Source organism: Pyxicephalus adspersus, chromosome 3 (genome assembly GCF_032062135.1).
Source record: "Pyxicephalus adspersus chromosome 3, UCB_Pads_2.0, whole genome shotgun sequence".
Classification (NCBI taxonomy): Eukaryota; Metazoa; Chordata; class Amphibia; order Anura; family Pyxicephalidae; genus Pyxicephalus; species Pyxicephalus adspersus.
The window spans coordinates 59,818,016-59,841,014 of NC_092860.1; the positions used below are offsets into that span (position 1 = coordinate 59,818,016).

The 22,999-nt window shown below is 36.9% G+C and overlaps 1 protein-coding gene across 2 annotated transcripts in view; it reads right to left on the minus strand.

The window, feature by feature from the left end:
* The window catches only part of LINGO3 (leucine rich repeat and Ig domain containing 3), a 58,774-nt gene extending 41,251 nt beyond the window's left edge, over window positions 1-17,523 (minus strand). For both annotated transcript variants that reach the window (XM_072404864.1, XM_072404862.1), the window contains exon 1: window positions 17,379-17,523. The gene's annotated coding sequence lies outside the window, so the exon portion shown is untranslated. The remainder of the gene's footprint in view (window positions 1-17,378) is intronic.
* Window positions 17,524-22,999: the final 5,476 nt, after the last annotated feature.

Consider the following 22,999-nt stretch of genomic DNA (forward strand, 5'->3'; position numbering starts at 1 on the left):
CAGATATCGTGCAGGATCGTTCGTCGTTCGTTTACAAACGATAATATTTGGAAGTGTGTACGCAGCTTTACTTACAACAGGTCAGCTGTCACCCTTCACATTAGAAACAAAATATCCACACTTGAACACTTGTAGGCTATAAAGGGCCTGATTTTGAAGTTTAGAGCCAATTATTCAAAATTTGAGTACTTGGGAAAGGGATCTAAATTTGATCAAGAAAGCCTATGTGAAAATATTATCAACTATACCAAGAACACCCAGAAACAACAAAACCACTAAAAAGATGGGTCTAGATAAAGTGGTCTCTTTTAGTCCTTCATTCATTCAAATGTTTTATGACGGAATAATGATGGTAAAAATGGTAGAATATCTCCAGGCAAATTATGTCTGGTTTTAATGACCAGCAAATCTCCAACGTATCTAGACTTTGTAACATTAGGAGTGTGAAAACATCATTGGCCATAGCATCCAGATGCATGAAGAAGGTCTTGTAGCTATTCTTATTATCTTCTCTTTCTTGTCCTTATCCTGCATTTTTGTAAACCAAGAAGAGGACTAAGCAAGCTTGGACTATCCCGAAGTTCTCTTGCCAAAGTTTCCTTCTACATTCTACCCTGAGGCGTATCCTCTGTACAGCAAACACACATCTTTATGATCCCTGGATCCCTGGGGCTCAAAATAGTTCTTGTTGTTAGTACAGAACGAGTAGTCTTTAGGACATATACATAGTGCTGAAAGCATGAAGAACAAGGAAGTAGAAGACATCTAAAGGCATAGCTAAGGTATAAGAAATAGGAGGTACAAAAGGCAAAAGAAACAAAGGATCTCAAGATACGGAATGTCAGAACTGGACACATGGGGTGCGGGAAAATATAAAGGGGAATGCTGCACAGAACAGGGCTGTCCAAAGTGCAAGAAATACAAAGTGACAGAAGACAACAAAGAGTTAGAAAGATGCAAAGAGTTAGAAAACACAGGAAGGCATGTAACTGTGTATTCTTTGCAAAGTAAATTTTCACCGCATTCACTAAGTATAAAAATTATTTTATAAGGGAATAAGTCAAATAGCTGTGAGTGAGCTGCCAAAACCCCTTTACTAACCTAACCACTGATTTTTGTGGGTCTCATTAAAGAAAATGTTTTAAGCTTTAGGACGTGTAAGCAGACGATATATTATTTAAGTTTGAAAAATGAATGGCTATTTTGGGGTTCTCCACTTCTATCCTAGCCAGTTTTCTGTTAGAATGTCTGCTTTGCTGTGCAGAGGTCATCTATCCACTTTGGTTTGTTAGGATGCAGTTTAAAAATTGCTCGATCTGTGAAAAGTGCATTTATTGGGATTGATATTCTAGGAGAAGAAATGTTTAACTTCACCATTGTAGCTCGGTCAACTTTTATTACCCATTTATGTGAAGAGAATTAATTGAAATATTAGGAGCTTTCCTTGGGTAAGTGAACATTCTTCTTCTTTAATTAATCAAGTGCAAGTTTTTATTAACCAGTTTAGGAATCTGGATATACCTTGTTTTTAATGAGCCAACACATGTACATGTTTGAACCTGCTATCAGTTTGACAGTTGAAGTCCAATCTAGCATTACAATTATTTACATGATGATCAGAAGAAACAGCTGTGGCCCCTCAGTGCTTGTTAGAATGTAAAACACACTGACGCAGTGCAGCTAGTTGCAGCTACTTTTACAGTGTTATTTTTTTCCCATAAAGTATTTTGTGAAGTCCTGACAGTTTAAAAATTGTTTTGCTTTAATAAAAACTCCCATTACCCTTTTTTACCTCCAAACAAGCCATAAGAGTTTAAAATAAATTAAAAAAATGATTATCAATTATATGGTTTAGTAATACCTTTTTACTAATTTTTGTGTAGCATTTTGTAGTAAAAACACACAAATCCCTGAGTTATTATGTAACTTTGCTATATGATGCATTAAAAACAATATTTTAATATCAAAAGAAACTGGAGAAATTACATGATAAAATTAGCATTTATATTTTAAAGTTGTCTGACCAGGCTGAAAACAAGCAACATTTTCTTCCTATTTGTTATTTCTTTGTGTCTTAAAATATACAGATAGGTATATTCTAATTCTATATATCCAAAAAATCTTTTGGAAGTCAGTGTTACCAAATTAAATTCTTGTAGACTTACATAAAAACATAGTTTTATAGTATATGTTTAATATCTGCATTATATTAATAATAACCTTATAATATTAAAAATATTAGTAATAACTTTATTGCTAAATTATTAGGCCTATAGCTGAACTGCAAACATTGCTCTGGGTTTGACTCGATGAAATTATTGTGTAATTTATGTACTGCAGTTATATGCACAAAACAGTCAATACTTCAATTAATGTCTTCACCCCATTTGTTACTGATTATTTGATATCAATGACAGGAATTTAAACTGTGCATTTGCTTTGTGTACAACGTTCCCATTAAAATGCACAGCCTTACAGAGAAAAGAGCAACAAAAAAGCCTTGTAGCTGTATTTACTAGCCACTGCATCCACTTTAATTCCAGTTCTGCTGTATCCAAAGTTACCAACTGATGGGGGAAAAAATAAAAACCATGGACATTTTTAAAATTTCTTTGCTTTTATGCTGCCACCTTCAACTTGATGCTTTTTATTATGTAAAAAAAGAATTTAAAAGGCATTTGAATGAACAAAGCTAAAAAACCCAACACAACAAGGGCACAATTATAAAAAGTCAATAAATACCGTTATCGGAATAAGGATATCCAAAGAGACAAGTGTTCTGCATCCAGTATTAAGAGAGAAGGACTGAAACAATGGTGAACAATTCTGTGCCTAAAGAACATTGTGGAGTTTTTGTTATTAGCATTGCATGAGAGCCTGGCTGTCAGCTGGTAAACTACTCCTGCTTACATTACAAAGGGTTTGGTGAAAGAAGCGTGTATAAAATAATTCATATCAGACAGGCAGGTCACTCTAGTTCTCCAGCTGCATTGTGCAAACAGCCATAGAGAAACTGGAGAACTTGTAATACATGAAAGAGACAGAAACATTATATCAGCCCCTGCAGTTTCCCCAGTACAAAAACTAACAATGGAACTTGGGATCAGAACACAGCCTACAAATACAGCTCAGACTAAACTGCTAATTTACTAGAGGATAAGTATATCATAAATGTTGTGCATGAACATTCATTGCATATCCTGGCAGCTGCTGCAGTTTTCATTAAACTTATTTTTATAACTGCCAGTTTTCATATATTTTGTAGCTGAATACACTTATGTAGAAATGGTACAAGAACTAAACAGTCATGGAATGTTCACCCCCAGGCTGAAGCATATTGCAATGCTTAGTGCTGGTCCTCATGAGAAATGGAAAGAGTGATTTGGCCTGTATGAGATACCACAGTTGTTTTTTTTGATAGCTACAGCAGAAATGCCTGCAAAATACATATCAGAGCACTTTCAGATGCAAATCTTTAAAACACATTGGACCCAAATACTTTTAACAATACCTTATGAGGTAAAAATATTAATAAAAATGTGAGATGTGCTTTAACCCCCCTGGCGGTATTCCCGACTGACTCTGGGTAAAAAAAACAAACAAAAAGTGGTAACTCCGAGCCACACTCAGGGTAGCTATAAACAATAAAAAATAAAGCCCAACCCTGTCCCATCGCATCCTCCGGCGTCCTGCCTGACAGATCTCATCTTCGGGCAGCGTCCTCTCCTTGGGATCTTCAGCCGGCGACTGCAGTGACGTTCCCAGGGTTTCCCAGTGATGTCAATAAATTCGGTACCTTTAAATGTCGGTAAATTCAAAAAAATTTTGTTTTGGATTTAATACAATAGCTGTATTAAATCCAATACAAAGTAATCGTTATATAATATATATATATATTTAAAATATATATACTATACATGCTACTGTACAGTTATATTACAGGTTTCTGTATTTTTATGCACCCTTGTTTTAACAGATTTTTTTTTATTTAAAGTTTATTATTAAATTTATTAAATATTAGACATATTTTGGTGAGTTATGCCTAAGGCCTAATTATAGGCCTACAATGTAAAATACATTTTCATGCAAAACAATGTAACGTTTTTTGCGTAAAAAAAATTAGAACGCCAGGGGGGGTTATGTTATTTCAACAACACCTTATTATGAAAAGTATTTTGAAGACTCTTTATACATACCTGAATTCCAAAGATTGTCTGCAATCACTGCTGTCTAGAAAGTAAAATAGTTAATTTAGTCTAATTTGTTTCCCAAAAATGTAAAATAAAATTATAGGCCTGTGGTTACATTTAACTTTAACATTTTAGGTATACCTAATGGTAATTTTTTTTGTAAGATTTGAATATAATGATGGGGAAACTAAATTTATCAGACTGTTCTGATCACCAATGTCACAGGGAATAAAAGTGAGGGTAAACCCAACTTCTAAAACAAGAAACAAAGAACATTTTTACAATTCAATTTTGATGATCTGTTGTTTCTATTTGTGCATAAAAAAGCACATTTTATGTCATAATTGGAAATATTTTGTCCAAGTATAACTGCAACTAAATGCTGTAATTTCATTTTGTGATCAATCACCATTGTTGCTAAGATAATTTGAAAGTTTTGCCATATTTTGACTGTTCATGTGGGTGCAGAATCACTATCAGTTGTTTCTTTAGCCAATTTTAGGAATCTGAGACAGTATGGGACCAGTCTAAATCCATTTTTATGCTCTATTCACTTCTAAATGTAAACATCTCATCTAAACAATTTTACACCACAACAGAGAAAAATGTGTATTTGTCTGTGTATTGTTGCAACTAAATGCCACCTTGTGATCTGTCATAAATAGTTTTCATCATTGTTGCTAAGAAAATTCTGTCACTCTGACTGGGTCCTATGTCTTGTCTAGAACACCATTACCATTGTTATCTAATGAATATGCCAAGATTTCCCCCTTAGTACTGCTTGTCTACCTGTTTTACAAGCCCTAGTTTTTGGTAATGTACTACCACCACTAGAACTACTACCACTTCCGCCACCACTACTGTCATCAAAGGAGGCTGAAGAACCTCTCTGCTCCCCTCCTTAACACTTCACTTTTGTAGCACCTTTGGATTAAATAAATGTTCATCACCATAGCTCCTCTTTTCCATTAGTTGTTTCCTAAGATTCACACTAACTGCCTGTGTGCATCTCTTGAAAGAATGGAGTGGTGTCTAGGAACAGTGGAGGGGATAGAGAACCTCAGCCCTCAGAAAGAGTTGTTATGAGTTTTGCAAATGAAGCACAGGTACTCTGGCTCCCAGGTAAATGTACACTGTCTTCATCTCCCTGCTGTGACCGAGATGATAAATGATTCAGCCAGTCCACAAGGAGCAAAGCTTGGCTGAGAGGAATGGGCCGCTAGGTATTTTGTGAAAATATTTATAACAGGACCTTTTTCTGTCTGCTGCCATTAGTGGATTATAATTATATTTTAAAACATGTCAACAGTCAAGCTTTGAGAAAAACTGGTGAACATATTACCAACAATAGGAGAAAATTGCGCATATGTAACAGAAATAAATATTATATATTTAAATTTACTTGGTAAACAGTCAAGCTAAAAATAAACTTTATTTTAAGTAACGGGAGTCTCCAATTTCCTAATTACCAATATATGAAAAAGTAGCATTAGAAAATTATGTAAACCTCTTTATATTTTAAAGGCCCCAAGTAAACAAATTAGCAATAGGAAATGCAGTGGCATTGGAAAATAGTGCATACTACCTTTATTTTAAATGTTTTGTAATTTCACTCTGAGTTTTTTTTCTAATTAGCAGTAGGAAACTATGTGGCCTTGAAAAATACTGTACCTCTTTAACTCAATTAGAGGGCTTTAGTTATGTCAGCCTTCTGTAGAGGATGGTAAAAAGTGTATTGACACCTTGGTTTGGCCATTTTAAATTCAATATGTTTTGCAGGTAGGGTTATGGTCCCCACTTCTTAAACTGGATCTACTCACTGAATTATACTCCTAGTGAATAAAACTTTTGGTATATAGTGAGGACTGAGATAGGGGTGCCTGCTTTTGCTCCACCTATTTACCATGGAGCTTGAGTCCCTAGCTTCCCTTGTTGGTGCCAATCTTGACAGTTTGGATGTGGCAAGGGTTTTCCACAAAATTTGCCTTTTTGCTGAATATGCATTTTTGTTCCTCATCAAACTCCTCCAGAATGTTCCCTACCTCATGGTCCTACTGGTTGACTTACAATATGACTATATCATACCCCTGGGCTGACCATTAATCATTCTAAATCTTAAGTCCTGAATTTTAACCTCCCTCCAAAGATGGTCTCTAACATACAGTTGAACTTCGACTTTCGGTGGCCTTCTCATTCATTTCAATACTTAGGTATACAACTCACCAAGTCTTATGGCACTTTTTTTACTGCCAAATATTGTGCCAAGCTTATTGCCTTTTCTGATTTGGCAAGGTAGCGGCTATAAAGATATCTTTCCAAACTTTTGCACTTATCCCCATCCTATACAATGCCTTTTTTTCTATTTAAAATGTGATTTTAAAGTTTTAATGGAACTCCAAGAGTCTCAGTCCTGAGATAGACACAACCACTTCGGACAGCACAGCCAGCCCCAGTGAAGAACCATAGGTAATGAATTTTTCTTTCATTCTTTCAGCATGTTTCTTACCTGCACAAGTAAATATAGGAATACGATTGACTCCTAGTATTTCCTTTGATAGCTTGATGGCTGAATCCAGTTAAGGTCAAATATTGCCACTAGCTGCATTGAGCTTACCTGGAGTTCAGCTAAAACCAAATGAAAAAAAAAGTCTGTCATGAAAGACAGGTTGCTACCTTCTGAGAATTGTACATGTCTAGTTGTTCTACTGACAATGTTTTATCATTTTCTGAGTCACTGAACCAAAAAATGTTTTAGATCAGTCCTTGTCTCAAAGTGCTTAACAAGAGAAACATAATGATGCCAGATAACTATCTTTTACTAAAGAGATCAATTTTAACAACATTTAATGAAGGCTTTTCTTTAATCCATGATCAATACCCTAAGGCTATGTAAACTTTTACCACTTCCAAGAACTGGGCTGAAACTGCCTTTAACTAAACCATTACGTACTTGTGCCAAAGTCTTACAGCACTTTGCTCTTGGTATTGGGTTGAGATGATCTGAAATATATTGATTTTGTTTTGTTTTTGTTTTTTTTAAATGGGGGAATTATTTTACCTTTTTTATGTTACATATAGTTACATAATTAGGTTGAAAAAAACATATCCAATTAATTCAACCCAAGGAAAAAAAAATAAAAAAACCTATACCCACAGAACTGTAAACCCACAGTGGATCCAGGATAATAATAAAAAAAAATATTTATAAATATATATATATATATATATATATATAAATACAGAGAGAGGGAGAGAGAGAGAGAGTGAGCGCAATCACGAGAGAGAGGTCTACTGCTTGGATTAACCAACTGTAGTGTTTGAAAATGCAGAGAATACTACAGTATTAAATATTATTATATTTAATACTGTAGTATTCTCTGCATTTACAAACGCATCCAGTCCTTTTTGAGAAAGTGGCTACAGAAGTGGCTAGAACTAGCACTTGTTAAAGTGGAAACCACATATTCCTAGCTATTCCTGTAAAGGAGCTTTTCTATTTGCAGAGAGTTAACCTCATTTCCCTCAGATTTGAGTGTCCCTTTGTCATCTGTCATGACCCTAAAGTGTATATAAAGTTGATGTGCTTCATTCCACTTATTATTTTGTTCATAAAAAATGATTACTTATATTAAGTAAAAAAAGAAAGACTCCTAAAGCAAAACTAACAGGAAAACAACAGCTCATTAAAAGATAAAATAACATCCAGTTTTTGCTTCAATATTCCCCTTCACTGTTCAATCACAGGCAAGGTATTTATTTTCTGATAAATACCTTGTCTGTGTTTGGACAGTGAAAGAATTAGTTACACAGTGATACTTATCTTTTTTCAGCCCATGAACTAATCGGCTCTTTGTACTGCCTATTCCCCTTACAATCCAGCCCATCTTCAGAGACTAAAAGGCTGTTATCAGGATAAAGCCGGTATACTGTCTGCATTTTAAAACTATATTATAAAATGTATAAAAAAATGCAGTTACATTAATGTATCTTTTGTAACTGCATAGTGTTTAGGTTTATCATTTAACACTTGACATTTCACATTTAATTTGACTTTTACAATAATTTGCTTTTCGAATTAAACAGACATATCAATTTTCTTTTGCCATCTAAAACAAAACTTAAAACTTAAATGTGTATACTGTAGGTTCATTTCATTTTAAAATCTAGGCTGAAAATTATTCTTGACTACTTCTGGTGATGTTTTGCAGACATATAGATAGCGTGCACCTTTTCAAATATTATAGCATTAATTTACTTCTTTTTATCCAATAAACAACTTATAAATAATCCAATACCCATAAGTGAAATACAGCTTTTGCATGAGAATATAAACTGCTGATTAACCTTCACTCGGGTTTGCTTAATTCCTTACAAAAGAAGCTTCAGTACTGTTCATTTCCCTCTGTCATGGGAGCACTATGCTTTCACCATTGTGCTCATGACACTAAAACAAAATGTACTATTGACTTATTGGTTGGACTAGTTATAATAAAATAGCAAACACGTCATGTAAATTAGATATGCTGCTAGGATTTGAACTATGAAAAATCAATAGGAATCACAAGTCTCACATTCTTCTTCCTTAGGATACAGAGCTTATGTAGTTCATTTGCCAAGTAAAAGGACAAGTTATGTTTGCATTATCTTAATTGTAAAGCAGATGTGGAAATGGCATTTGTTTTTTTCAATTTTGTTTCTGTATGTCAACTCCTAATAGGTCAAGTTTTCTTTTTGTAAAACATTTTTCACACTTCAATAAAAAACACACCCCTAAGACTTAGAACCTTTCAATGTTTTAGGCTTAGTCTATATAGACTGTTTCCCCAGAGTTTAACCTGAGGCTTTTAAAGCCCATGTTTGAAATCCCTATGCATTCCAATAGACTATTCTACACAAAGACGTTTCCTTGAGGCATGTTTATGAGCTTTATCTTAAACGTTGCTTGCAACCGCAAACCCGGGAAAACGCTTGAAAAACGCTACCATTGAGTTCAATGGAGGATTTTACAAGCGTTTTTAAGCTTTTTTGAAAGCAATTTCAAAACCTTCCATTGAAAACAATGGGGGCTTTAATAAGCGTTTTTAGCAGGACTTTGGAATCTGGAAGCCCCCTTTAATAAGGAGACTCCCAGCTCTCCCCCACCCTACCCTGGGGAATGGGTACAAAAAACCCCTTACCCATTCCCTAAAAGGGTTAAAATATGTGTAAAAAAATAGGACGAAGCTTTAATGTTAAATTATTTTATTAAACGTTTGTGTGTTTGTGTAACTAAATTTTTTTTTTTTTACAGGTTATCCCACAATGACAGGATGATTCCCATGCCTGTATCCATTCATAACATGAGCATAGCCGGGGGACACCTCCTGACAGTGAGGGATCCCCAGGCACTAGGGGTAAAAAAAGGACAAGGCTCACCATTCACGTCTAGTGCTTTGTGATTGGCTGAGTTTTTCCTTTTCTCAGCCATTCAGCACTAGACTTGAATGGGGGGACTTGTCCCCATTCACCTTTAGTGCTCTGTGATTGGCTGAGATATAGGAAACCCTGATCCGGAGCTCAAGTATCATCAGGGTTTCCCTTTCCTCAGCCAATCAGGGAGCAGAGCAATCAGCGGAGCTCTGCTATGCTGACAGCTCCGCTCCCCTGGTTACGCCCGCAGCCCTAGAGGAGCTGTGACGTGTTCTGCATCCAAGAGCACATACTACAGCTCCTCTAGGGCTGCAGGAGTAATCAGTGATCGCTGAAAAAACATGACAAAAAATGTAAGGTAACTTGTGCTCCCATACTTTGATGATCTCTGTTGATGTAGATCCTTTCATGCATTGCAGCCATGGAATCTTGTAAACTTATTTTATAAAAAAAAACAAAAAAACAAGGTTTAAACAGCAGGGAACCCTATCTGTAGCTAGTATGTAGCTTTATACACACATGTGATCAACCAGTAGGTATTATCAATATTGCTAATATTTATATTGCACAGGCATACACAGCACTCTACCATAGTCATGTCACTAGCTGTCCTTCAAAGGGGCTCACAATCTAATGTCTCTACCATAGTCATATGTCATCAATACAGTCTATAGTCAATTTGCGATAAGCCAATTAACCTAACTGCATGTTTTTGAAATGTGTGAGGAAACAATAGAAACATGGGATTCTTTCCATCTATGCAGATAGTTTCCAAAAGGCCTAGTGCTAACCCCTTAGCCACCATGCTTCCCTAATACATTGTGGATACATTTGTATTATGTGGGTGATCTATGCTGATTTCACCTTTTTTTTTTTAAAATTTAATGTACTTTAAAAAAAAACTTTTTTTTTTTTAGAACATTGCGCACTTACAAGCTGGTATATGAACATTATGACTATTAAAAAAAAGTTTAACTGTCACCAATGATCTGTAATGGTGACATTCTTTGCAAAGGCCAGCAATATCACATACATTCTTCCTAATGAAAACACACTATTTTACTGTGAACCTGGGTATAGGAATTATATTGAATGTTATCATTGAAAAAAAGGTTGAGGAAAAACTGCTTTATCATTTTTTTAGAATGTACCATACCTTAACATATACCTTGGAAGGTGTAGGGAAGGCTGATTCAGCTGAAGGCTGAAAGGGAAGGCTGATTCTGAAAGTGCAGTTAGTTTTCTTCTATCACATCAGGTTTTTTTAATATTAATGTGATTACTGTAGCGTGGATTTGTATAGGCTGTTCATTTGCATGCAAGACAAAGGTTGTGCGCTGCTCTACATAGTGAATAAGCAAACTTTTTTCAACTTACACACATATTTCCTTTTTTTTCAGATCATGTCTGGCTCTGCTATTTCTCATCCTAAGTGCCTAAACAACCCTGATTCATTTTGTTATATCTGTGGCAGTTTCACCATTCCCAGTCAAAGGGCGAACATCAGCACATTTGTAGAGCAAGCCTATTTTGCATATTTCAAAGTTAAACTTAGTGAATAAGGTAAGTCTTGGGCCCCTTATAAGGTGTGCAAACAGTGTGTCGAGGGTTTACGGATGTGGACAAAGAGAACACGTGATAAGATGCCATTTGCTATACCTATGGTTTGGCGGGAGCTAGGAGATCATTTCAGTGACTGTTACTTTTGTATAGTGAAAACTTCAGGATTAAACCGGGAAAAATAAATGTAACATAGGGTATCCTAGTCTACCATCGGCTAAAGACCCAGTGGCTCATTCAGATGAAATCCCAGTGCCGATTTCGTTACACTACCCTCTCTTGAAGAACATGATTTTAGTGATGAACTAGATGACAACAATGATGATGAGTTTGAAGTTGAAGAGGACTCTGTTCGTAAGGGATTTGATCAGCATAGGTTGAGGGATTTGGCACATCATTTGGGACTATCGAAAAAGGCTTCAGAACTCCTAGCATTAAGACAGCGTGAAAAAAACTTACTTGAAAAAGGAACGAAGGTATTGTACTTTCGAACCAGAGAAATTGCATTTCTGCAGTACTTTAGAACTGACAGTGCCTTTGTGTATTGCCATAACATACCTGGTTTAATGGAGGAATTGGAAATTCCAATCTATAACTCAAATGAATGGCGACTTCTCATCGATAGCTCAAAGCGGAGCTTAAAGTGTGTCCTCCTTCACAATGGCAATATATTTGGTTCAGTCCCAATCGGCCATTCAGTGAAGAATATGCAGACATAGGCCCTAATTTATTAAAGTTCTCTTCCAAGCTGGAGAGAATACACTTTCAGAAGTGAAGCTGGGTGATCCAGAAAACATGGAATGTTAGCAAATGTTTTGAATCCTGGACCAGATCCATTCCAGGTTTGCTGGATCACCCAGCTTCACTTCTGAAACTGTTTTCTCTCCAGCCTTGGAGAGCTTTCATAAATCAGGGCCATTAGGAGAGTCATTGAGTTGTTGCAACACCAACACAAGGTCATCTTTAAGGTCATCTGTGTTGACCCTAAAATGGTATGCTTCCTTCTTGGTCAGCAACGCGGATACACCAGGTGTCCCTGTTATCTGTTCTTGTGGGACAGCAGAGCTCGTAAGAGGCATTGGTTGGAAAGGAATTGGCCTTCAAGATCTTCCCTAAAACCAGGTGATCCAAACATTCTACATGAGCCACTTGTTGATAGAAAGAATATTATATTCCCGCCTCTGCACATAAAGCTAGGTCTGATGAAGCACTTCGTTAAAGCTTTGCCAACTGAAGGAGACTGTTTCAAGTATCTCATTTTGGCATTTCCTAGCCTGTCATTTGAAAAAATAAAGGCTATTGCTTATTATTGTGAAGGCAGGAATCTGGCTGGCAGTGAGGCGAGTGTACGCGCACACTCGAGTCCGGACCGCGGTAAACCGCGATCGATGGCCGCGCGTACTTTCGCGCTTCCAGCGAGCGCGGATTTTATTGATGAATCAGGGGCAATGTCAGAAGTCAAAAAGAATGCTTGGTTATCACTCAAAGCCATTGTCAAAGACTTTCTTGGAAACGCGCAAGCAAATAAGTACACAGAAATTGTCCAGAAACTCCTGGAGAGCTACAAAATGCTTGGTTGCAGAATGAGCATCAAGGTGCATTTTCTGCATAGCCATCTTTCTAACTTCCTGGAAAACCTTGAAACAGAAAGTGATGAACAAGATGAACGATTCCAACAAGATTTGAAGGTCATGGAAGGATGGTATCGGGGTAGATGGGATGTACATATGAGGGCTGACTATTGTTGGAGCATCCGGCGGGATTGTCCTAACATTGAACACTCCAGGAAAAGCTATAAGCGTAACTTTTTACCTTAACTGCTTACTCGATTAATTTTCAAATGTTTTACTGTAAAAAAATGTTATAGAGTAACAATAAATCCTTTGTATGAACAAGATAAATTTAAATGAACAGTACAAGTTATTTAATTATTTTTTCATTGTATGTAAAATTTGTATGTTTTTTGACAAAAATTGAGGGTACCCTGTATCATAAAAACTGGATGTGATAGCAAAAAACTGGGGTCATTTCTGGATTCACCACCCAAAAATTTGTAGAAAAAACAAGTGTAAGATCTAACTCAACAAAAAATGCTATGCCCAGTGTTATACATATTTATATATTGTTTATTGCTGTAAATGAGGCATTTGCACTCCTCTCCTGCCAAGTTCCTGAATGGTACGGTAGGTGCATCACTGCCAAATGCATAAGGATCGAGGCAGATTTATGTTCCTGTAATTGACTACTAATGGATATATCTCACAGATTCAGGTTATGTTTCTATAAAAATGTTATATTTAGAAAAAATTATAAACTGATGACACTGTGCAGTAAACATTAATTTGTTTGTGTTTCTCTTTAAACCAACAAGTACTGCAATGATACAAAAATTCAAATGCTTATCAGTCTACCAGTATTATTAACCACCTGGGTGTTTCACTGATGTCTGGATTTCTGTACCAAAAGCGGTACAATGTTTTTCATGATTTCTTTTTTTTAAATTTTAAACCAGTAACTTACAGAAATGTCCAAATAAGGGATAGTAGATATCCTGAATATAATATAGTTTGAAACACACAATCATGTAAAAAAAAATTTACTTTAATAATAAAATAAAATAAAAAACACAAAAATCAGCTTAAACAAGAATGCATAAATAAATAAAAAATACTGAAAATGCAATAATTCGGTATACTGTATAGTAATAAATTTTTCTGAAACACCTCCCTAGTGTGGTAAATTTTAAAACAGAGTCCAACGACACATACCTATAGACAAAACCACATAAATATATTTTGTACTATTTTGTATTGGATTGGATACAGGACTTTGTATTGAATCCAATACACAGTATTTGAATTTCCCGCTACGACCCCTGTCGATGGGCGTTTGCACTGACATCATCAGGAATCGCAGAGGGATGCGTACACGAATGCCGGGTGTTCTATTTCTTTCCATACTTCCATGCAAAAAGAAAAAAAAAAACATTTTTTGCATGGAAATTTATTTTAGATTGTAGGCTATAATTCTTAGGCATAACTCATCGAAATATGTCCAAAATTTAATAATAAACTTTAAAAATTTTTTTTATAAAACATAAAAAAAATATCTTTAAAAAAAAAAATAGTGTATAATGTAATGTAACTGTACAGTAGCTTATATAATATATATATAATACAATTATAAATATATTATATATAAAGATTTCTTTGTATTGGACTCAATACAGCTTTATTGTATTGAGTTCAATACAAAGTTATTTGAATTTCCTGCCCCGCCTCCCGCCCGCACCGATGCTTGCAGCGACGTCACCGGGAAACTGCACACGCCGGATGAAGACAGAAGAGGACAGACATCTCCGGAGGAGCTGCGGGGACAAGGTAAGTATTTTTTTTCAGTTGTAATCCGATTGTCATACAATGTTGTATGACAATCGGATTGCACTGTAACGCGTGTTTCTATTTTTAGCTACCCCGCGCCTGGTTCGGGGTAACCGATAGTAGCAAGTTTTCTCACCCCGAACCAGGCGCAGGCTAACTGCCCAGGTCGTTAATAAACATTGATATGATTTTGTGTTTCAAACTTTATTATGCTCATACTATTATATAATACTGTGAAATAAATTTTCATGAAAGACAATGTACCACTTTTAGACATATAAATCTTGTGTATTGCATTCAATAGAGTTATTTTGTATTGAATGCAATACAAAATATTTTGAAATTCCCGCTGTTGCAAGGGGCAAGTACTGCAATGATACAAAAATACAAATGTTTATCAGTCTACCAGTATTTTTAATAAACATTGACATGATTTTGTGTTTCAAACTTTATTATGCTCATTCTAATATATTATACTGTAAAACAAAAGTTCATCTAAGACAATGTACCACTTTTAGACATATAAATCCTGTGTATTGCATTCAATACAGGTATTTTGTATTGAATGCAATACAAAATATTTTGAAATTCCCGCCATGCCGCTAGTGACGGCTGCACACACCGACGTCACTGGGAACTCTGGGAGAACGTCAACACACTCACCGCAGGACAAATCTTACGAAGAGGACAAGACCAGAGGCTGGCAGGACACTAGAGAATGCCAATGGGACCAGGTAAGGCTTTATTTTTTTTATCTTTCAGCAGTTTTTTTTTTACCCTGAGTCACACTCTGGCTTACCGCTCAGGAGGTTAAGCATGGATAATCCATGGATACCGAAGAATAATTCAGTACCATGGACAGTTCTCCCGATGACTCTCATATAAACTTAAACTTTTTGTAATACTATTATAAATTTTTACTAGTATTTATATAGCAGCTACATTTAACGCAGCGCTTGACAAAGTCCATAGTCTCATAGAGGCTCACAATCTAATGTCCCTACCATAGTCCCTAATGCTACTGGGGGAAAAAAAACAAAAACACAGCACCAACTATGATATGACGTTGAACTTAAGTACAATGAATAAATCATGCTATCCAGACTTTAATTCTGAGGAGATTCACCTAATCACATTGTAAAATAATTATTTTGTTCACCTGTCATTCTAGAAAACAATGACCTGAATCTGAGAGCTGATTGGGGAAAACCTACGCCTATGTATTCCATACATATCATAGAAGTATATGAAGCACCTTCAAATGCCAAGGGTAATCCTAATCCTAATCTGAGAGATTGCAATATTTAAAGGGGTGCATACATCCAACAATCATCATGATCCCACTGGAACTATATAAAAAACAATACATCAAAGATTGCAATTTGAAATATGTCAGCCACCGGTTCTCATATATTTTATATTTTTATTATATAAATTAATTATATATTTATATATTTTATATCACATATACCAGTGTTTCCCAACCTTTCTTAGTCGCGGCACATATTTTACAATTAGAAAAATCCCACGGAACACCACCAAAAAGTCAGACACGTAAATTAGCTACCTGCTGCCATCTAGTGGAAGAGTTTTTTTTGGTTCTGCCTATCACTATACATCACTGGTATAGACAAATGAAGACAATTTTTTTGCAGTAAATAAATCATTTTGGGACCAATTAACTGAAATTGGATAATTTCCCACGGTACACCCGAAGATCTCTCAAGGCACACTAGTGTGCCGCGGAACAGCGGTTGAAAAACTCTGACATATACCATTGTCACAGCCCAGTTGGTAATCCCTGTGTATTACTTAAAACAGGATATCTCAATACTTTGTGCCTTGCACTGTCATGGTTGATATTTGATGGATCATGAAATACATATTTCTATATGACTTAGCACTTTGTAAATATAATTAGAACTTAGATTATGTATTTACTTTTATTGAAAACATGTGACTTAATGTGACTACAATCCATGCTTACCATATGGCCTCAGGTATGCATACATAAATCCATTCCTTGCAACATCCTCAGTTACAATGATCAGCACCTGTATGAAAGTGCCACAGCAGTGGGCTCTGTCAGTGTGTAATATACTCTTTATTAGAGAGATTGTTATTAGAGGACTGTGTGTGATGCCATGTACAAGCCTGTCAGTATGGATATTTCCAGTTATGTGCTGCTAGATTCTGTAAGAATTCTTTCAGATCATCACATATTAACAAGAATGGCATATATTTCCGACTGCAATGATATGCAATGATATGTTCATGTGTGATGTACTAAAAAAAATTACACACACGACTATTATAAATCTTTAAATACATAAATATGAATTGTAAAGGATAGAAAAAAAATACAAAATATGTTAAACTCCGTATGTACTGTAATATGACATAATTGCGAAGATGTGAGGGGGCATTAGTAAACATTCAGCTCCATAAAGGTCCACACAGCCACACACACACCATTCATACATTCCACCAGACCCTGCCTACATCAGAACAACACCATAAATGAATATGTATATAATATTATGTGATAGACAAATCACTGTTTTATCTCAACATAATCAATCTCATGTAGCCTGAATTGTTTATTACAAAAAAGTATCTTATTTTTCTGAATGTGACAATGCATGGTGCTAGTTTTAGTTGTGTCATTGACAAAACACTGCAGGTTCAGAGCACAATTCTCCTATACACAGTTTATATATTTTAGTGGAGCGGCTCATATGTTGAAACCCTAGGCACAGATTTGTACTGCACTGCAGCTGTGTAGAATAGCATGTTCTGGCTCTTCATGCACGGCTGTTATGGCCAGCAGCACACTTACCTCACACTTTGAGGTCCAAGGCTGAGTGAGCCTTCCGTCTGTTCCTCGTCACGTTTTGTCATGCCAGTGTGGTGTCTGTGTTCTCGTATTCCCGCTATGTCCCCCTCCTCCCAGTTACTGGCTTCTGTTCCTTTTGCTGCTCACACATAACACTAAGCTGTAGGATGCGTCTCAGTCAGTGACACCCTCCCCTGGCCTCCCTCTCCTCATTCTCTTTTCCCTTCATCTATTCTCCCCGTCTCGGTTTTCTGCACTTACATAATGCTGGACACGTTGACTAACGCTCAGTAAATCAATACACAGCTCAAGAAATAAAAAAAAGAAAAAAAAAAGTTTTTCACTTGCCAAGGATTTTTCAATATATTTAGTGTATTTCAGGTCTGCTGAATACAGAAATTACATCAGTTTCATTGAATTGACTCTAGTTCTTTTGATACTGGGATCAGAGTAGACGATTTTACCAACAGCAAATGTTAAAACAGCATATTATTAACAATCTTTATATACACCGCTGCTTTGCATTTTATACCGTTAGGTCCATAAATATTTGGGCAGAGACAACTTTTTTAAAGTTTTTGTTCTGTACATTACCACTGGGGATGAGCGAGCCGGATTTTTAAATTCGATCTCTTGGCAAATCGCGCCTTTCTTGCTTACCGAACATGTAAGCGAGAATGGCCTTGTGATTCGCCCTGCGGTCGTGTTCTCGACAAATGAACGGGGAAAAGCAGGGGATGGTAACGGCGAGAGATTTCGACGGGAATCGTGGCTGGGAGCGAATCAAGATGCACAGCAAGGCCCAGCAGCCAATCAGGGGAGATCAGAGCACAGGCATATATATATATATATATATATATATATATATATATACAGGGAAGGAGGGAGGGGTTAGTCACTCCATCTTGTGTTCTGTGTATAGGATAGACACAGGGAGAGATGTGTAGTGTGACAGAGACAGTGTAGGAGCCTCGTAGTTCATTGTTAGCTGCATAGTTCAGTGTTTTATAGGGCATTTACTTTTACATGAGCTACTAGCTAGTCAGTTTTTTTTAAATTGTCAGCAGTCAGAACATTTAGTGCAAGTTATATTGTGTGCATTACACTCTTAGGTGCTGTTTAATGACTGCATATGAACTGAATTGTGGTTGCTGCTACTCGTAGTGCCAGGCATAGCTAGTCAGTTTTGTTAAATTGTCAGTAGTCAGCACATTTAGTGTAATCTATATTGTGTATTAGTGAAGACACTGTTAGTCATCTTTTTTTCACACTGTACATTCAGTAAAGGTAATTAAAATCAATTGCAGTTCCTATTTACCAAAGAAGACCGTTTGGTACAGGTAAATTTCTGTGCTACTGTAAAATAAATACAGATATTTTAGTGTTTGATACCTGTTCCTATTTACCAAAGAAGACTGTTTGGTACAGTGAAATTTCTGTCCTTTTTTAAAAAAAATACAGATATTTTAGTGTTTGATACCTGTTCCTATTTACCAAAGAAGACCGCTTAGTACAGTTAAATTTCTGTGCTACTGTAAAATAAATACAGATATTTTAGTGTTTGATACCTGTTCCTATTTACCAAAAAGACTGGTACAGTGAAATTTCTGTGCAACTGTAAAATAAATACAGATATTTTAGTGTTTGATACCTGTTCCTATTTACCAAAGAAGCCCTTTTGGTACAGTGAAATTTCTGGCCTACTGTAAAATTATAACATATATTTTATTGTTTGATACCTATTCTTATTTACCAAAGAAGACTGTTTGATACAGTGAAATTTCTGTGCTACTGTAAAATAAATACAGATATCTTAGTGTTTGATACCTGTTCCCAGAGTATTGTGGACTGGGTCTCAGGGGCCTCAAGTGCAGCAGGCTCTTCTTCTGCAGCAGCAGCAGCAAGAACCAGCACAGCCGTGTCAGGAGTAGTGTTGGTCGAATAGGTCGCTATTCGATTCGACCGCTATTCAGCCGAATAATGCAAAATTATTCGGGTCGTCGAATGCCGAATTCGAATCCCAAATAAAGTCAATGGGAGAAAAATTTGGGTTGTTATTCGGGTCGGTGGAGAGCTTCTACAGCCTCTAAATACATTTAAAAAGACATGTCAAGAATCTCCCATCTCTGCACAACACTGTACAAGTAAAAATAAAATAAGGAAGTCTTTTTTCTGTTGCTGGCACGGCCATTTTATGAGGCGGCCAAGGGAACATACCGGATTTTACACGGTATCCAAGTACAGTCAGAGAGGGACATGAGGGGGTGTGACATTTTACAATTGTATAACAGTGCAAATGAATATATATATATCCATTAGTATATAAGAACCGGGGGTAAAGAAAATACAGAAGGAAATAGACATAGCAGAAAACCAGCCTTAAATGAAATAGAGTAACTAACCAAACATATGTAACTAATGGATCGACTAACAGACTCGTCACCGGATATACCGGAGGGTATATCAAAAGGGCACTTGTGCAATAATAATTTACCAGGAGGGGGAAGGGGACAATCAACTGGACAGCCCAGGGGGGAGGTGAGGGTTAGACAAGGTAGAAGAGAAGGAAGGGGGTGGGAGGGGGGGAAGCACCCGACTGGCCTAGCGCGCATTTATTCTATCAGAGTACTACATACCTACTCGAAACAATTTGAACTACACTGATGCTCTCTCTTAGATTAGATTAGGTTAATGCCAAAGAACTTTAAATTGAGTGGATTCCTTGAACCAATCCCATGCAGACCATATCAACTTATATTGTTCCCATTTATTGTCGTCCTCCGCCACAAGCCTTTCCAGGTGCTGTATCTTTTCTAGTTCTTGGACAGCATTAGATTCTGGCATCTAGAGTTCGGTACTGTTCACAGTTAAATATCTGTATTTGTTTAACATAAATACATACATTTTTATGGGTTTTAGGATACATACCAAGTGCTATCAGTATAAAATATCTGTATTTTTTGGAGAAAAATATATAATTTTTTATTTAATTAAATATTTGCATTGTTTGTAGAGTAATACATCAATTTTTATGGCTTTAGGGATATATAGCGAAGTGGGATCAGAACTAAAGATCTGTATTTTCTGTAGAGAAATATAGAATTTTTATGGTCTTTTGGATCGATACCAAGTGCTATCAGAGTTAAATATCTAGATTTTTGGGAGGGAAATATAGACATTTTTTATGGCTTTGGAGATATATAGCAAATGGGATCAGAATAAAGCATCTGTATTTTTTGGAGAGAAATACTGAATTTGTTATGTGTTTTAGAATAGATACCAAATGCTATCATAATAAAATATCTGTATTTTTTTTACAGAAATACAGACATTTTTAGTTTTTTGTGATAGATTGCAAGAGGTATCCTAAATTATAAATTTTGTAATATATCACAAAAGCCAGAAAGTTTTCTATATTTATCCATAAAAAATACAGATATTTCATTCTGATAGCACTTAGTATCTATCCAAAAACCCATAAAATTTTCTTTATTTCTAAAAAAAAATACAGATATTGAATTCCAAACACACTTGCTATCTATCTAAACCATAAAAAAACTGTATTTCTCTCTAAAAAAAACACTGATATTTAATTATGAATCATAATTAAATATCTGTTTCTATAATCTATCAAAATAAACAGAAAAATAAACAGAAAAATTTCTGTATTTCTGTAAAAAAAACTACAGATATTTAATTCTGATACCACTTGCTATCTATCAAAATAAACAGAAAAATTTCTGTATTTTTGTAAAGAAACGTAGTGTGGACGACATTAGTATCTGGCATCTAGAATTTGGTACTGAGCAGGCGGCAGCATCATTTACAGCAGGAGGATGAAGCAGTTGGCTCTTAGACGGAGCATGGACGGCATTATTATCTGACATCTAAACTTGGTTACTGGGCAGGAGGCACCATTATTTAAAGCAGGAGGAGGAGGCGGTGGGCTCTGGGACGGAGTGTGGACCGCGTTAGTATCTGGCATCTAGAGTTTGGTAATGGGCAGGCGGCAGAATCATTTACAGCAGGAGGAGGAGGCGGTGGGCTCTGAGACGGAGTGTGGATGGCATTAGAATCTGGCATCTATAGTTTGGTACTGGGAAGCGGCAGAATCATTTTCAGCAGGAGGAGGTGGAGGCGCTGGGCTCTGAGACGGAGCGTGGATGGCATTAGTATCTGGAATCTAAAGTTGGGTACCGGACAGGCGGCAGCATCATTTACGGCAGGAGGAGGAGGCGGTGGCTCTGAAGCAGAGTGTGGACAGCAGTAGTATCTGGCATCTACAGTCCGGTACTGGGCAGCGGCAGCATCAACTACAGCAGGAGGAGGCGGTAGGCTCCTGGCATCTAAGTCGGGTACTGGACAGGCGGCAACATCATTTACAGCAGGAGGAGGAGGCGGTGGGCTCTGGGACGGAGTGTGGANAGTGTGGACGACATTAGTATCTGGCATCTAGAATTTGGTACTGGGCAGGCGGCAGCATCATTTACAGCAGGAGGATGAAGCAGTTGGCTCTGAGAAGGAGTGTGGACGGCATTAGTATTTGGCATCTAGAGTTTGGTACTGGGCAGCAGCAGTAATAGCATGAGGAGGAGGCATTTAGCACTAAGAGTGTGGACGACATTAGTAATTGGCATCTAGAGTTGGGCACTAGGCAGGCAGCAGCAGTAACAGCATGATTTGAAGGTGATGGGCCCTGAGACGAAGTGTGGACCACATTAGTATCTGGCATCTAGAGTTCGGTACTGGGAAGGCGGCAGCATCATTTACAACAGGAGGAGGAGGAGGCGGTGGGCTCTGAGACGGCGTGTAAACGGTGCATGAATTTTTGTAAAAGAAATACAGATATTTAATTCTGATACCACTTGCTATCTATCAAAATAAACAGAAAAAAATCTGTATTTCTGTAAAAAAAATGTATGTATTTCTCTACTACAAATACAAAAATTTAATTATGAATCACACAGCTCCATTACCAGTGATATAGGCCTCAAAGTAGATAAAGGCAGAAAGCCCTGAGGGAGGTGCTCGGTAAAAAAAATTAGCCAGTTACACAGCTCCATTGCAAGTTATAGACCTCAGAGACAGAGTAGAGGTAAAGGGCCACTAGGGGGAGGAGTAAAAGGAGATGCCGAAAGGCTGAGAACGTGCTCTTCCCATCAAGATGTCCGTGCAGCAGTTGACGACTAATCAGTACACTCTGCAGAGGGGGTGTTGAAGTCATTGCCGATCCAAGCCTTATTCATTTTCGGTTGACATTTTCTGCTGATAGCCAAACCTGTTTGTCACTCACTACGCCCCCAGCTGCACTGAACACTCTTTCAGATAACACACTTGCGCCTGGGCAGGCAACAATCTGAATAGCATGTTCTGCCAGCTCGGCCACTGCTCAAGCTTGGATACTCAGTAGCCCAGTGGGTCCTGGCTTTGCAGGTTGCAGATGTCCCATGCAGAGTTCAGGTATTCCTGCACAATGACTGAGTACCGCTGCTGAGAGTCATTGGCAATTGCTGCACGACTGGCACCTTGCTTCTGCTGAAAAAAAGCCTGCATAGTTTGGCTTAGACGACCTCTACTGCTGCTGCCACCCATGCCACTTAATGCAGTTGTTTGACTCCCATGGC